This window comes from Mustela nivalis (genome assembly GCF_964662115.1).
Source record: "Mustela nivalis genome assembly, chromosome: 3".
Classification (NCBI taxonomy): domain Eukaryota; kingdom Metazoa; phylum Chordata; class Mammalia; order Carnivora; family Mustelidae; genus Mustela; species Mustela nivalis.
Window position 1 is genome coordinate 108,015,015 of NC_139022.1, and position 17,879 is coordinate 108,032,893.

Genomic DNA, 17,879 nt, shown 5'->3' on the forward strand with positions numbered 1-17,879 from the left:
AAATCAGCCATGGTGGGAGTATTTACACCATGGAAACTATTAATTACAAACAAACACCTTTAAATTTTCCCCAGAGAGCCAGCTGTTAGGCATCTACCAGCATAGCACTGATTAAAGATTCAATGACTGATATTGAGGACATTTATACATGAGATCCTGCACTGAAACAAGTTTGGCAAGATAACCTTTCAGGCCTCTACCAGCACCAAGTTATTTGATACATCTCTTGCCCTCTCTGGAGAACCTCATGCCTTGGATGGCTGTCATTGTTGCTGGCCCCACCACCAAGGTTAACAATGGCGCTGAAGCTTCAGAAAGAACTCAGCCTCAGTACGTACAGATTCAGCCCCCGAAAGACAGTCCTGCTCAGAGCCCTGAGTTGGCACATTGCTGGGAATAATTTCCTGTCTGTGGCATGAGAGCTTTCCCCAAGCTCTGCTGCAGACGTGGAGCAGCCCTGGACTCCACATGCTCGTGAACAAGCAGAAGCTGCAGGGCAGGGCCACTAGCATTTTCTTGCAGACAGCATGTGGTTTCTGAGATCTACCCCAGGGATCCCATCCTCATGAGGTCAAGAGTCACATGGGGCTAATGGGAGGGCCTGTGGGTACTGGAGTCACAGGAGACACAGATGAAGGTAATTAGCAGTTGTCCCAAAGCAAAGCTGCAACAATGGCAGCACTCAATGCATGGGGACACTTGGCTTCCTCCCGTGAATAAGGAATTCATCTGGCTTCAGCTCTCTTGATCCTCAAAGCCACAACAGACCTAGAGAGATCCCCCATGCATATGTGGCTACTTGTTTTCTCCTTTTCATGACACGGCTCTGGCCTGACAGGCAGTAAGCACTTAAAAAGTATTCTCTGAGTGAGCAAACTAACAACCATTTTCTGCCTTGGGCCTCTCAGACTTCATCGCTCTCTGAGGACTGGAACAAGTGCATCTCCTCCAGAAGGACTTCTCAGACCCTAGGTTTCAGGCATACCACAAAAACCCAGGGCTTAACCCCAAATCATTCCTTTCCCTTCTCAGAAACTCCCCCAGTGGAAGTCATCCTGTGAAGACCCCTACTTGGATTTGTCTTGATTTCCTATGGGTCTTGTTTTTTCAAGGAGACCATGAGCTCCTTGAGGCCAGGACCCAAACTTCTTCTTTCTCTAGCGTCCTTCTATAGTGTCTAGCTCAATGTCAGGGGTCTCAAGGTTCCATGATTATTGGTCATTGGCTAGGCTTTCCAATCACTGGATCATAGATCAGCTCTAGAAGATATTTTCTCTCTCCCTCTTTTTATTGTTTCTTTTGTTTTTTGCCTTTGCATGTACACTGGGTTGCAGAATGGACTCCATGCCAGCAATGCCTCCCCACAGAGTGACAGAAATGGCAGCCACTTCCCTAATGAGGAAGCAGCAGAGCCCACAGGCTAAGCACACCCAGCACTCCCTCATGACCAGGTGACACAGAGCTGGCCCTGCCTTCCTACCGTGTTCTTGGAGAAAACTGGACTGACTAAAAAACAGTTCTGGGCACAGTACCCCCACAGAACAGAAACAAAAATAGCATGAAGAACCTGGCCTTCCCCAATTCTAACTTAGTCTCAGAAAAGAACTCAAACTTGGGGAGAAATGGATTTACTTTCTCTGAAAGAATTCAGAAGTCATCTGGGGAACATGTCAGCCGTTTGCCAACTTCAGACTTAAATTAAGTTAAAATTTTTTTTAGAGCTCATAATGTTTATGCAAATTCTAAAACTGAGCAAGATATTTGCTACTTCATTGTACAAAAATCTAAATCCAGAAGAATCAGTGTTTATTACTGATTCCAAACTTAGAACCATGAGAGTGGATTTGTTTTGTTCAAATAAATACTATAATTGAATCATCCTCACATCTACCTGTCTGTCTTAGTCTGCTTGGGCTGCCATAATAAAACACCACAGACTGGGTGATTTAAGCAATAGAAATTTATTTTCTCACAGTTCTGGAGGCTAGAAGTTGAAGATCAGGGTGCCAGCACGGTCAGGTTCTGGTGAGAGCCCCCTTCCTGGCTTGCAGGTGGCCCCCTTCTTGCTGTGTCCTCACGTGGCCTTTCCTTAGTGTGTGTGTGCGTGTGTGTGTGTGCAAGCGCACACGTGGAGGGATCTCTCTTTCTCCCTCGTTCTCTTCTTTTAAGGCCAACAATCCTATCAGAATAGGACTCCTCCCTTATGACCTGATTTAACCTTAACCTTACCTCTGCCTAAAAGCCCTATCTCCAAGCACAGTCACACTGGGGGATTATGAATTTGAGGGGTGCACAATTCGGTCCATAGCAATGTCCGTGATGAGTTTTGCCACGTCTCCAAGTTCTTCCAGACTACTTATCTTTCTTATGGTAGGCATGTGTCTGATTAATACAACCCACTGTCTTAGAAGAAATCTAAACAACAGCGCGCAGAGAAAAAACATCACTTCATCTAGTCTGTCATGTTCCCATTACTCGGATCAGCTCCCCCATCCCCTTGCAATCACCATTAAACCGCAGAGATAATTACCGATCTGAGGGCTGCAGTCCTCCCACATAACCTGAAGCCATTGCCATTTGTCACAACAGATCATTTCCAGAAGTCTGACAGCCAGCCCTGGAAGCAGGAAGAATGCTCATTTTCCTCACCCTGCCAAAGCTTCAGAAAGAACTCAGCTCAAAATAGATGCTATTGAAGAAGGAGACACATGAGGAGGTACACAGCCTATCACTACCTCGACGCGGGCCTCTCCTTGCCCTCCATTCTATTGACCACATGAGAGCCGCTGCTGGAAGCTTTGTAATCCAAAACCATCCAGTATTCATGTGGCTGGCAACCACAAATAGAAAATGAATTGAATCGCTCTCTTTCAAATTAGGATAATGACATTGTCTGGGAAATGATGATTTAAAAAAAATAGTTCAAAATATTGGTTTGAACTTCCTTCCCACTATTCTTTCTGCTCAGGCTCTTCTCTCTGTTTTTTCACAAGGTTTCCCTCCCAGTGGCTTAGAGACCTTGTGTTCAGTAACACGCTCCCAAGAATGAGGGGCCAAAGTCAACCCTGACTTTGTACATCACTATTTCCAGGGTAGGAACTAGACTTTTCCTCCTTCGGTACTTCACAGTCCATCTTGATGGATTTTAAGTTTTATCTCTTAGATATTCTCGAATGTGCCTCTCTTTTGCACTCCTTCCACCCCTGCTTGAGTTTAAGCCACCATGTCTTCTCTCACCTGGGCACACACCTGCCTCTCACAAAGTCTCGGTGGCCCTAGGTTCTCTTGTGTCATCCATCCATCACATGGAAACCTGAACCATCCTTCTATGGCACTAAGCTTCCTTGCCACTTTGTTGTAGAAACCTTTTAGCGGCTCCCCAAGGCCCTGAGGACAATGCCTACACATTACAGTATGGCACGCAAGGCCTTCTGTGACCTGGTCACCGTAGTAACTCGTGATGTCCCTATGGGCCAGGCCTCCAGAGGATGCTAGGAGAACCTATCCAGCCACAAGAGATGTCACACTCAGGTTAGTCTTTCATCCTAACCCTCGAGGGACAAGAACCACACAGGTAGAGGGGATCTTAAGAAACACAACACGTAGGCCCTTGTTTCTAGGCAGAGGGCATCTAAATCACAGCATGGAGAAGGCTGGCATGGTCTCAAAGACTTCTCCCTTCCCTGGGTCTGACTTCAAATAGTGGTTTAAATAAAGAGCAAAAATATCCTACGAGAAGTAACGCCATTTAAAATCAACACTAATGATTGGATTGACAAGCTGTTTAAATCCTATGGCTGTTCTTCGTATGGGGGATAAAGTGCAGAGCAACCTCGCAAGATGTTTTAAATGACTCCTCCTCCAAACAGAGTCTCCTCTCCAGAGTAGACCCGTATCATTCATCTGTGATTACGGCTGTTATTTTGCACAACATGAGAATGACTTTGACGGCTGTGCTGATGTGGGGAAAGGTGAGGAGATAAGTCAAGGAGGACAGATTAGTTCTGGAAAATCAGGCATTTCCTGGGTCACCCTGGAGTTTTTACCTTTGAATTTGGTCTCCTGGAGCATTAAGTCAGCCTGAAATCTTTCTAAAATGAGAACCCCTCAAGTGCCAGTTGCACAGAGCCTTTCTTGAGCTGCAAAACAGATAGGAGCCATGCAGAGATGAGAGGCTGCAAGCACCTCGAAGGCACAAGGCATGGCTCCATCTCCATACTTTGGACACAAAACTCATAGCATGACCTGAGCCCACTTCCCAGGAAACTCATCAGCCCATGAAAGGAAACCCCACCACAAGGAAGTCAAGACTCTTCAGTCTATTTTCCTCCCTCCTCTTCCATTCTCCACTCTCCTAACCAAAGCATGCCCCAAATTCCACCTAGAGAAACCTACACTCTGCATGGATCATCGATCATCCACCCACAAAACTGTCCATTTTGCCAAATGAAAGACACACATGCTTCTAATTAGAGGCTTCATGCCAAACTCCAGGGTCAGTGAGGAAGGAAAGTGTTCAGGATCCTTCCACAGGCCCTATCGTCTATCCTGGCCATCCTCTGGGGATAGATAGCAGGAGGGCAGAAGTGGTGCTGCCTCCTTTGGTCAGGCCCAGCTCCCAACATTGTTGCATGAGAATGGCGCTCAGCCATTCCCATCTACCCTCAATCCAGAAGGGAGAAATGTTTAATGTCTAGAACTCCATCCTGAAAACCCTGGACCAGGACACTCAAGTCAAGGCTTTGCCCGATCTACACCAGAGCCTTGGTCTCACCATCCCCATGATGAGGAACAAGGCTGCAACAACATTCTCCAAACTTTCCTATGGGGCCAGGTGCTCCATTCTCAGGGCTGTGGAAGAGATTTTTCATTAGAAAGAGGCACAGAACAGGATGCCTGGGTGGTTGAGTTGTTAAGCATCTGCCTTCAGCTCACGTCATGATCCCAGGGTCCTGGGATCGAGCCTTGCATTGGGCTCCCTGCTCAGTGGGGAGCCTGCTTCTCCCTTTCCCTCTGCCCCTGCTAGTGTGCCCTCTCTCACTGTATCTCTCTGTCAATAAAATCTTTCAAAAAAAATTAAATCTTAAAAAAAAAAAAAAGAAAAGAGAAGAGAAGAAAGAGGCACAGAAGAAAGCGTCCCAGGAGGCCTCATAGGACTACAGCAGAAATGGGAGAAGGCACGTGCCTTTGAATCTGAGAGAGCTGGCCGAACACAAGAGCACTGCCCACTCCAGACAGGCTCCTCATTGGCGGGAAAGGTGACTGGGGCCTGCCCACCCCAAACTCTCAGAAACCTGCCACATTCTACCCTAGTCATTCAGCTCCTGGCATAAGCACTGATGTGGGAAACAAAGGCAGGAGAAAAATTACTAAATTGCCTTACTCCCTACAGCCCATTAACAAGTCCTTGAAACAGGCAGTGTGACATTCCTCTAGGGACTCAACTGCCTCCATGTTCATACTTTGTTAAAGGCAAAAGACAATCCTAGCCTAATCTCCCCCACAGCCTCCACCACCAGGATCCTGTAAGTTTACTCTAACATATAAAAATTTCTTTAGAAATTTCCTTTATCTCTAATCCCCCCCCAAGATATGTGTTGGTAATCACTGTCCCAAGCATATGACCCACTGATATACATCCGAAAGGTCATGACTAATGTTTTATTAGATAGTAATAAATGACTTTTTCCTAACAATAACTAGCCCCCTCAAGGTCCTGGAAACCTTGTTTCCAAATTCCCTAGAGTCTTTAGCTATCCCTAATCTCCTCCCAAATCGAAAGTGTAAAATGGGACACTCCTCACAACCCTGGTGCAGCTCTTTCTGCCCATGGGTCCTGTCCCCATGCTTTAATAAAACCACGTTTTGCAACAAAGATGTCTCAACAATTCTTTCTTGGCCATCGTCTTCAAACCCTAACATTCTTTCCTTCATCAAGCATGATACTTTCCAAGTCCTAGGTAAGAATAAACACCTCCCTGCCCCCCTCCCCCCCCTCCCAGGGAGAGGATCACCTACTGGGTTCCCAGCAGGGTCACAGAGATGAAATGACCAGATCAGGAATCTGTGAGTCTGGGTACCTGCGCAGTCGCTGCTGATGCCTTGCCCTTACCCTCTCCATCATTATAATGCATGCCAACTGCATGGCTTCCACACACAGGGTCCCGAAAGTTTTTGTCCTAGGGCTTTCTCCAGCCAACAGAGTCTGCTCAGACCGTGCACAGAGCAAGCCTGAGTGCTAGGGAGTCAACACTACTCACCACCGGCAGCAGCCCTCAACCCCTGGTGGATGGGATTTGTAGGACCAGTATCCAGCCCTCTCATTCCTTGGTTGTGATAATTCTGGACACATTCTGCACTGTCTCCCAGAGCTCCCGAGTCTGATGTACTCTAAGTCACTCACAGAGTAACCCATTAGACCCTCTACTGGCTTCTTTCCCTTTCCGATCTTACTTCCTCACTTTCCACCCTTCACTGTCCAGTGTCCCTTGGGATTAGAAGTCAAAACGATGTGATGCCAAAGCCCCAGATCTTTCCACAACACTAAGCCCCTTTCTTTGTACAGAGCTGTCCCCCAGGGGCAGTAGGGGAGAGGGGCACTGGAGAGTCCTTGTCTTCAGAGACCACACTGGCCTCTGAGTCAATAGCTTATCCACAGGTGCTGCATTCCTGGCATTCCGTGCCTGTTTTATGCAGTTGGAGTCCAACACAGGTGTTTGGCTACGAATCCAAAGGCTAGGAAGTTTTGTTGTTGTTATTTGTTGTTGTTTTGTTTTGTTTTGTTTTGTTTTAAGTAGGGCTGCTTTAAAGAGGCTACAACACCAGGGATTCTGGTATTGGATGTCCCTTTAGATTCATTCCAAAGTTGAATTTCTGTGCAATAGTCCACAAGGCAGAACTGGAAACATAACATAATAAAACTTCCCCCCTTAGAAAGTCATAGTTTAACGGCTGTTATAATTGTTGGGGACTTTATGAAAAGAGACCACAGCCTAATTTTGGAAATTAACCTAGCACCAGCTGCAGCTTCCTGGCCCCAGCCTGCAGACATATATCCTTGTCTTCACACATATGCTCATCTGGACATGGGATGGCCTCGGGGGGCTGAGGCATGCAAGATGAAATCCCACAAATCTCCATTATTAAATCCATGATATATTTCAAAACCTACCCTCTATCTCAGTAATGACACCTCTGACATCCCTCCAAAGTAGGAGAGAGGGAGGGAGGGCTGTAGTGAAAGAGGGAGGGAGGTTCTGTTTTCCTCTGTCCATGCACCAGCTTCTTCTCTGCCATAACCCTGGGAACAGTGAGACAGGTCTCCTGCAACATCCCAGACCAAAGAAGGGACTGTCAACCACTGACTGATTTAAATCTGCCCAATCTCACCTTCCTTTGGTCCCAATATCCTCAGACTGCCTTAAGATAGTCCAGACCCACTGGGATGCTCTTCCCAGGCTATCTCTGGGGCCCAAACCTCATTTTATTCCTCTTCCACTCTTCTCCCCTCCAACAATTTACCTCAATCTCTCTCTAAGCAGATATATGGAAAGCAAAGTGAATACCAAGTGAGCTTCTCCAACAGAAGACAACCGAGCCCTAAAGAGCCACCTTTGGAATTCTAAACTTGCCTAAAACATATTAGAGATTGTCTTCAAGCTCCTCTGGGTGTGAATCAACCCTTTGTGGTGGCACTACCTCCATGGAAAGGGTTTAAGAGTCTTCACTAAGACACAGACAAGCTGTTGAGGGCTTTGCAGTTATTTAGAGGAATTAAAAACCTTAGACTCCACCTTTAACCTCTGGGTATCTCCCTATAGTCATCTCTGCACATCCTACCCATCCTTCAAAACCCAGCCAAATACCACCTCCTCTTGAAAGCCCTCCCTGATTCCATATGCCAAAGGAAGGCTCTTATGCTCCAGACTTCCCTGTACTTCCCTCCTTGGGTGGTGCTCCATGTTACCCTTACTTGTGTGCAAGCCCCTACATTCTCAGTGTGTAGCAGGCTCCTGGCAGGGAGGCCTGCCTCTTCATTTCTGGTCCCAGCTCCCACCCCCAACATCAGCATAGAGTCTGCTTGCTGCAAAAAGTTCTCCATACATTTTAGAGGAAGAAGATGGGCAAAGGAATAACTTTTTAGGTCTCTCCATGACAAGAGTGGCAAAAGGAAGGCATAGGGCAGATGACATTCCCCTGTCCCATGTGACATCACTTCTTTCCTCAGCAAAATGGAGCTGGCAGAAGATAGGAAGGAAGAGTAAGTGATGAGGAAGAGGAACAGACAGTCCTTGATCATCCAGGCCCAGTTAAAAAACAGGAGGTAATTTCACAGAAGGATTTTAGTACAAGAAACAAGTTACAGAGTGGCCAAGGGCAGGGAACAATGAGGTAACCTAGACATCATCCAAAACTAGACCCTGCTGGAAGGTTACAAGACAGAGATAGTATCACCAGAGTCCAGGAGCCAAGGCCACCAGTCAGATCTGAGAGCAGAGTGGGCCACGCAGTCTATGGTAAATACAACCCTAGAGGAGATGCGGCCATTGCCGTAGGCACTGCCCTGAACAGAAAGGGAGAGACACACCCTGACTTCTGCCTGTTTCTTGCCCTCCAGGTTCCCACTGGGGCCTCCCATTGGCCAAACATACAGGTAAGGGAACCTGAGGAATGCCACCTAAGCCCTTGACTGCTGCTGTGATGCCAGTTGGAGCAGGGGGTGAAATGGATCTGAAGCAACAGTACAAGAACATTCTTCTTTCACTTCTTCCATAACAAGCATCTGTCCCACCTCTTCCATGGTCCTGAGTTTTCCTTTCTATGTCCCTCCCACCACCACCCCTGCCATGCCAATTCAGGCCATGAGTGGGGATACTTCTGTAAGTCTGTTCCAAGAGGACAACCAGCCAGGTCAGGGAGGGACACTGGTTGGACCTTGGATGATCAGCCCCTGATCAAAGAGCCCGGGCAGGCAGGTTTCCTGGCTAGTCAGGATCTGGAGCAGTGCAGGCAAAGGGAACCACCAAGCTTGGCAACAGCCTGGGCGAACTTAGAACTGCCCAACTCCCTCACCCCACCCCCAAGAAGTCCCCATCCCAATGGGACCATAAAGTCAACTCTCTCAGGACCATATGATTGACCTGGCCTCTCAGGGCTTCAGGATGCCTCTAAGATCATGGATTTGCCTACCACCCTCTAATGCAATCTGATAAGAGCCACCAGAGGTTTGAACCACAAGAGGGAGGAATTAGGAAGCCTGCTTTCCAGAATCTCGAAGCCAGTGGTCAGTAATGCCGAGAACAACCAACTCTGACACATAAGCAGAGCTCACACGCCCATGAATGTTTACAGGAAAATATGGAAGAAATCCCACTTTGCAGAGAAACAGCTGGGTATTTAGAAGCATTGTTTATACTCAAGGATCTGCCTCACGAATCTGACATGTTAAATAAACTCATTACCACCCACCTTGTCCAAACTTTCATCAGAGAAATGGAAAAGGACCAACGAGGGCAGGTAGACCCTGGCTCCCGAAGTTGAGACTCACAATTCTGAGTAGTCTTATTCCTACTCCACCCCAATTGCATCAAGCTTTAGCCTTGGTTTTAGGGTCACTGACGTTGGGAGACTCTGAGGCTATTGCTAAGCCCAGAAGAGATGGGGCATTTAGAAATTTGAAGGCCAGGGGTGGCAGTTTGGCTCATACAGAAAAAGTCATTGTTGGGGCCTGGGAAGACCCACCTTCTCAGTGGCCAGAATAGTGTTACTGAACCAGACACATATCCAGAGTTTGCCAGCTGCTGCCCTACCCCAGGAAGTAAAGGCTGACCCACAAGACTTGGATGGTTCCTTGCAAGGTGGCTGTCACAGCCAGCTCAGGCAAGACAGGGAGAGTCTGGGGAGGTTTACCTCCCATATCCTTGCCTCCCTTTAATGGCCTTCTTCCCCTATTACACCTGGGAGTACCCCAAAAGGCCTTAAAATGCCAGACTGCCATTAGGCATCTTGGGAACAGATGCACACAGACACGGAACTAAACCCTGAGCCCTAGGACAGAACTCCCTGGTTGAGATGGAAGGGAAGGGGCCCTGTTCTGCCTGGAGGGCCTCATCAAGTCCCACCAAGTCTGAGGGTGAGTTGTCCAAAGCTGGGTAAGAAGGAGCCTGAGCAGAACCCAGGTAATGCCCTATAAACAAGTTCACCTCTCAGGAAGGAATCGTAGTCTCCTGGGTCCAGTCCACAGAGCCCCATAAGCCTCATTTCCTGCTGTGCCTACCACACTCCCCTCATCTGGCTCTTATGGTGCCTCAATCTTCACAACACAGAGCTTGGGTCTTCTTAGGCCAGCAGTTTCTGAGCCTTTGCCTGTGAATCTCCGCCTCCCATAAGGCTCTTCCCACCTTCCTTTCAAGGGCCAGGTCAACCACCACTTCTGGTCTCATCCTCACCTCCCCAGGCTCCTCACTCACAGTGGACAGGGAACTCAATGGGGCAGGGCTCAGGAACGTGTCACCAGCCCTCCACCAGGCATACTCAGATTCCACAACTCAGTTCACAGAAAGGAAAGCCATGTCACTTAATCATATCAGCCACACTTCCCCACCTGATTTGGATGGACAATTCTGTTCCACATATCTGACCTGTTGGCCACAGACCTAAAAGGAAATCTCTATTATCGGATCCAGCCAAGAAAATGCTAAGCCAACCATAGCGGCCAAAAATGCATTCTGTGTTTTCCATGTATCTATAGACTCAAACAAGCTTCAGACAAACACAAAGTTGGTAACTTCTGATAAAGACTCCCCCAGGTTTGGACAAATTTAAATGATCCCCTGCCTTGCCATTATCCATTTAAGATAACACATAAAAATGGATGAACCAGAAGGGCCTACTCACGGGACAAAAGACTCCATGGAATTCCAGTTCTCAAACGCTCATCCCCACCATGGTCATAATTTTTGCCATCATCCACTTACTATCTGTGTTATTATTAATTTTGTATTTTTCTTCATATAACATTAAAATTACCCTCTTCTATTCAAACCGAGCCTTCCTCATTTAGTGCATTTTATTTTTCCTAATATCTACTAAGCCAAACGCAAACAGCTAACATTTCCATAAGTCTGTACACAACAGACAACCTTTGCGTCTCCCATTCGGGTTGAGCATGGCCACCTTGGGGGTGGCCCCCATTTGCTGTGTCTGCCTTTTGACGCTGTGGACTGAAATGTCACCACTTCTGCTCCACTTGATCAGGGAGCTGGCACAGTGGCTCCTGGGCCTGGCTCCCGGGCTCTCGGCTGACTCACTGACCCTGCCCAGAAGCTCCCGGGGGCCCAGTTAAGGAGGTTACTGTGAGCGGAGTTTGCAAACACTGGAACGGGGAGGTCAAAGCCAGGCTTTGTGCTCATTTCAGGGAATACGCACACCCACTCCAGCTCCCACCCACTTGCTCTCCATCCTCCAAGTAGCTCCGGCAGATATGAGAACCAGTAGGAAGCCTGTTCTCACAAAGACCTAGCTGAAGGTGGGGACTGGAGAGTCTTGCCATCTGCTCACGCAGTGCCTAGGGGCAGAGGCCATAGCAACAACAGCAGCAGCAACAGCAATAATAATGACAGCCTGCAGCCCCTGACGTCTTCCTGCCCAAATGCCAGGTAAATTTCGTGAGCACCTGGCACCATACCCACATGCTGCCTAGCTGGGGGAAGACCAAGGCTGAAGTCATTGTAACTGTGATTTATGGAACACCTCCTTCTGTGTCGGGCTGGGATAAATGCTTTGCATACATTTGCTTACTTAAGGGTCACATGGCCCCTTGAGGTACTTAATACCGATGGGGAGCTTAATTTATAAAGGGAGGGCCTGAAGCTGACCTCAGTGAAGTGAAGGGACATGGTCACACCCAGAGTCACGCAGCTTCTTTGCATTCCCACAGCAGGAGTCGACACCCAGTGTAAAGGACTTCAACGCCCAGGAGCCTTCTGCTGCTCCTCCCAACCTACATGAGACCAACCTTCCCCGCCATCCTGGTGTCCCCAAGTGACATTATAGTCCATTTTGGGGTTGTCAGCAGAGATTACACTCTCCCAGGCCTTGAGCACCATGCCAACGGGGAAACACTTGTCTCCAGAATGTCCCAACCACTGTTCTTGGCCAGTAAGCAGCCAAGTTCCTGGTACTAGGCTGGGTGCTAGACAGGAGTAAGAGGAAAGAAAGCTCAGTCACAGCACCGTATTGGCAACCTGAGGTATCTCAAGAGTAAATTCTTTATACCAGAGATCATTTCCTTTTAATGCAGCAGAGTCAAAAGGAGAATTGAGGAGCGGGCAGGGGTGGGGTGCCTGAGTGGCTCAGTTGGTTAAGTGACTCTTGGTTTTGGCTCTGGTCATGGTCTCAGAGTTGTGGGACTGAGCCCTACATCAGCCTCCACACTCAACATTTATCCCAGTAACTCAACTTGGAGTCTCTTCCCCTTGCCCTCCCCTGCTCTTGTGCTCATTCACTCTCTCTCTCTCTTTAAAAAAAAAAAAAAAAATCAAATAAAAAGAGAGAACTAGCCACACCCCATACGTCTTTGCCTCAGTGGCATGTTTGGAGGCACCTGCTATGCTGTAGTGAGTGCTCAGGGGTGCGGGCTTCGTTCATGCCTGGTCAGCGTGGTCTGCAGGATGGGGTTTACTCAGAGGGGGTTCAGCCTTTCTGAGAAGCTGTGGCACCCTGCAGGGCCTCACACACTCTGCCCCCAGCCTGCCTGTCTACCTCCATGCCACGCTGCCTTTCCAGAACAATCAGATTCTGATATATCCATTCTGCTTCCTTGATTCATTCTATTAAATCCAGGACCACCGTCTTCTACCTTTTTTTTTTTTTATTATGTTGTTAGTCACCATATAGTACATCATTAGTTTTTGATGTGGTGTTCCATGATTCATTAATTTGTGTATAAAACCCAGCGCTCCATGCAATCAGTACCCTCCTTAATACCCATCACCGAGTCATTACTTCCTTTTCAAAATACGACTCACTTTCAAAATCTCTCAGCTAGTCTAATCTGTTTGATTATGTTTCAACTAACATTTTTCTCATTACAAGTATGTATGCATTGCACAAAACTGGAAAATCTGAAAAGTAGAAAGAACATAAAAATTGTTCAAATCCAACCACCCAGATGTAAGTACCATTAAAATGTTGGTATATCTTTTTTCCTTCTTTCCATCTTTTATCTAAGTGTGTGATTATTTTTAATTTAAAAAAAAAGGAATTACACTATATACAGTTAATATCCTGATGTTTTTACTTAATACATTGTAAACATTTTCTCAGGTAATTTAATGACAGGATTCTTCAAAAACATGATTTCTAATGACCAGAGTATTGTCTCATGGATGAGCCATGATTGAGTTAACTGTTACCATATTGTTGGACATTTCAGCTGTTTCCAATTTTTTTCTATTAAAATAATGCTTTGATAGATACCTGCATATGTAAGTCTGTATATGAATCTCTGATTCTCCTCCAAGATAAATTCATGGAAGATGAATAGCTTGGCCCCCTAGGTATAGATATTTCTCAAACTTTCCAAACAAAGCATTTCAGAAAACTGCTTTAGCATCCCCACCCTCACCTGAAAATCAAAATGCTCATTTCACTGCATCCTTAACATCACTGCTTCTTATCATTTTTAAAACAATTTCTCTCTTGAAATATGAAAAATGATGTTGTTTTAGTGTGCATTTTTTGAATGTTAGTGAAGTTTGGCATTTTTCCATATGTTTATTGGCCTTTTCCCTTTTTCTTTTGTGGTTTGGTTATTCATGTCCTTTGCCCTTTTTACTCTTGTGCACTCCTATTTTTCTTACTGAACTGTAAAAGATCTTAAACTGAAAATATGGAAGATGATATAAATATTTCCTTATTCTGTCTTTTGGTTTGACATAGTGATGTTGACATTTATCCCAGTAACTCACCTGGAATGTATTCTGATGTGTGGTATGGGACAGCAGTTCCCACATTTTAATGTGAAGCTCAGGGTAAACCTTAAAAATTTGCATTTTAAGGAATGCATGGGTGGTTCAATCGGTTAAGTGTCTGACCTTTGATTTTAGCTCAGATGATCATCTTAGGGTCCTGGAACAGAGCCCTGTTCTAGGCCTTCCACACTTCCACACCGGGCATTGAACCTGCTGGAGATTCTCTCTCACCTTTTCTCTCTGCCCCTCCCCTACCCTCTAAAAAATTCTGCATTTTAAGAGTGCTCCAAGAAATTCTGATGGCTGCAGCCACACTCTGAAAAACACTGATACAGAGTGAGATGCTTAATTTTTTGGTAACGGGTGAATTGTTCCAGCTTATTTATTGAATAACCTTTCTTTACCAATTGTCATAACATATTAAACAATAAATTACATTCCAATATCTACCTGGGTCTAACATCTTTTAGATTTTTGTTTAATATTCCCATAAACTGAAGCATTAATTTAGGGGAATTAGCATAAAAATAATAGCTCATATTTATTAAGCCATTTCCTTTGTAGCAGGCACTCCTCTACACTCTTGCCACGTAACAATTCACAACAATCTAATGAGGCAATTACTATTATTGTCACCATCTTAGAGATGAAAAGACCTAGGTCCAGAAATATTAAGCAATTTAACCAGGACTAGACATTTGGTAAGTAGTAAATCTGGCACTAGGATCAGGGTAATATGACTATAAGCTGTTCCCGTGTCGTCTTCATGAAGCAGTGTCTCACATGCCTCCAAAGTACCAAGTCCTCCAATTCATGAACATGGCACACTTCTCCATTGATTCAGTTCATCTTTAATTATTACTCTGAGTAATATTCTGAGGTTCAACATATTGCTTACCCATTCCTAGATATTTTATATGCTTAAAAAATTAAAATAAGATCTTTTGCACTGAAAACATTTCCAGCTAGCTGTTTTTAATACTTGGGAAAACTACTATAAAGTATCTATGCAGCTTGGCCATCTTACTGAATTTTATTAACGCTAATAATACTCCTATTAGTGCTCTTAAGTTTTCTTGGAAGGTAATTATACAATTTCAAAGTAATGATCACTTTGTTTCTTCTTTTCAATAGCTATACCTTTTGTTTTCTGGTTTCATGCTTTACTTCATAGAGTCATATTAAATGTAAAGGTGGGAGAGAACATTCTTATATTGCTGGTTTTAATGGGAATGGCTCTGCTGTTTCCCTATTTTCTACAAAGTTGGATGTTGGCTTAGACAAATATTCTTTATCCTGTTAAACAAACATTCTTTGCAACATAGCATTTTTAAATGTTAATTTCTGATTTAAAAATCTTTCTAAAATTTATTGACTTCTGTCTTCTTTAAATGAAAGATTCAGAGCATAATTTTCCTTGACAATTCAGAATCACTGATTGCATATCTACTACTGTAACATTTTGGGGCACACAAACATTCTTGCCTCTATAAGAACATGTCTCCTGCTGCTATGTTTCTTGAAGTCAGGGCTCTGCTTTTTATGTTTCTTTTCTGTGCTATTAAGCTGTCATTTCCTTCTGACGGCAATGCATGTGTCTCTAACTACTCTTCACCATAGAGTTTTTTTTTCTTTTTTTTTTTAAGATTTTATTTATTTATTTGACAGAGAGAAATCACAAGAAGATGGAGAGGCAGGCAGAGAGAGAGAGAGAGAGGGAAGCAGGCTCCCCGCTGACCAGAGAGCCCGATGCGGGACTCGATCCCAGGACCCTGAGATCATGACCTGAGCCGAAGGCAGCGGCTTAACCCACTGAGCCAACCAGGCGCCCCACCAGAGTTTTGTAGAGCACTAAGTTAGAGAACCCTACTTCTTAAAGCTATATGTAAAATGAGAGTAAGCTCTGAGAAAGCAATTTCTTTAGGAGTGAGAGTGAGTTTTATTACAAATAAACCTTGAGCCATTATGGCTGATTTTAAACTTCTCCCTGTATTCAGTGGTTTTCAGTCCTGCTCCAAGGGAGACAGGATTCCAGCTAGGGGGAGCATTATTACCCCTATAGGCAAGAAAGTAAACATAAACATGCTTTAAGAACTTCAATAATAAAACAGGAGTAAAGCAGACAGAAAAACAGAAAATTAAACATCTCATTCTACAATCATTCAAGAGGCTTCCTATGAAGTTATTGGGAGATTTCATTCTAGGACACAATGAAAATTATTGTTATCCATGCCCTTTCTACCTTGGAAAGAGCATGGAGGAGGAACAGTAAAGAATCTACCGAGGCAAGTGAATCTGGTTTTGTATACATCTGTCTTCCAGGGTTACTCACATACTGACACTGCATGAAGCTCTATGTATGCTAGCAACTCTGGGGGGACACAACCCTGGAAGAGAATTGAATGTGCACAAAATTATTACAGTAACAGGCAGCACATGCATGAGGGCCGGGGTTGCAATTATCAGATTACAAGAAACAGTCACTTGAGGTAGGAATGCCAGAGAAAGAAAACAGGCACCCCTGTCTCATGCAGTGGGAAAAAGGCCATGGAAAAAGGTCTGAGCCTGTGGGAATGGATGCCTGGGGCCAGTCACCCCCCTCTCCTAAGCTCTCCAGGCTGGAGCTGGCCCAGGCCCATCCTCAGTCCCACACCTGGTTTGTTTTTCTGGCACCAAAGATTCCACATACCCTTCCTCATATACCAGTCTTACTTTTGTTGCCAAATGGCCTACAGACATTTCCTTTAAGTAAGCATACATAGTTTTATACAACTGGGTTTTTGCATTGGGAAGTAATATATGCATGTGGCTAAAACAAAAATCAAACAGTGCAAGTGGACATGCAGTTACAAGTGAGTCTTTCTTTTATCCCAATCCCTCTCAGGCACGACCACCAATTTTTAGTGTACGCTCCTAGAGACTTACGCAAATGTACAAGCATACATGAATAAACACACATTCTTTGAAACAGATGATGGTAAGTTATACGCCTTGTTCTGCATTTTGCTTTTTTCCATCTGATCATCTAGCTTGGAGATGGAGTTAAACCTTAACCCAACAGGCTCATACTCCCTCCCCCAATCCTTGCAAGGAAAGGTAATCTACAGATTACCTTTGGCAATGGGACTTGCCATGTGTCCCTCTGCCTGGAACACATTTCTGCAACTCTGCACAGCGGTTTCCTCAGGCTCCGGTCTCAACTTAAAAGTCACCTTTAGCAATGTGTCCTCTTGGGTCACCTTATCTAAGAAATACCTGCCACCCCCACTGGATGGATTCTTCTCTCGGAACAGCGTATGGTTTCTTCATACCATTCAACATGGTATTCAACTACTTCATTTGCCCATATATTTACTGGTTCACCATGCATCTCTTCCCATGAAACAGCCCCTCGATGAGGTGGCAAGACCATGACTTCCGCGATCACTGTCATTCTCCTGGTGCCCAGCACACACTGCCTGTGACAGGTGCTCTCTGCACACTGGGTAAGAAAATAAAGTTACCTTGTGACTTTACAAAGCTCCTTTGTTTCCCAAGCGAGGGACAGATGAGGCAGTATGAGATCATGGGGTAAGAATTAACCCCAATATACTGGTGGAAAAACAGGTTTGGAGAGGAAGTATAATTTGTCTGAGGTCACACAGTGGGTCAGTGATAGAGTCAAAATTACAACTCAAACATTGTGATTCAATTCATTGTGACCTTTTCTGCCTCTAGAAAAATGCCGATTTATACTCATCAAATCTCAGCTTCCAAAATGTCAGTCCTTGTTTTCAAATAGGACCCTAACTCTACAGATATCCACAGATAAGGGGCCAAAATCCCTCATACTCCTTCCTCCAGTTAAGATCTAAGGATGTGCCCCAGCCCACCCCAGGAAGCAGCTAGCCCCTCAAGGAACACAAA

The 17,879-nt window shown here is 45.3% G+C and overlaps 1 protein-coding gene across 2 annotated transcripts in view; it reads right to left on the bottom strand.

Annotated features, from left to right (window-relative positions):
* Nucleotides 1-17,879, bottom strand: part of SLC25A48 (solute carrier family 25 member 48) — a 199,014-nt gene that overhangs the window by 143,634 nt on the left and 37,501 nt on the right. Inside the window, exon 1 of one of the 2 annotated variants that reach the window (XM_082723287.1) lies at nucleotides 6,261-6,351. The exons of the other annotated variant lie outside the window; for it this stretch is intronic. The gene's annotated coding sequence lies outside the window, so the exon portion shown is untranslated. Of the gene's footprint in view, nucleotides 1-6,260; nucleotides 6,352-17,879 lie in introns of those variants that run through there. 2 annotated transcript variants of the gene reach the window in all.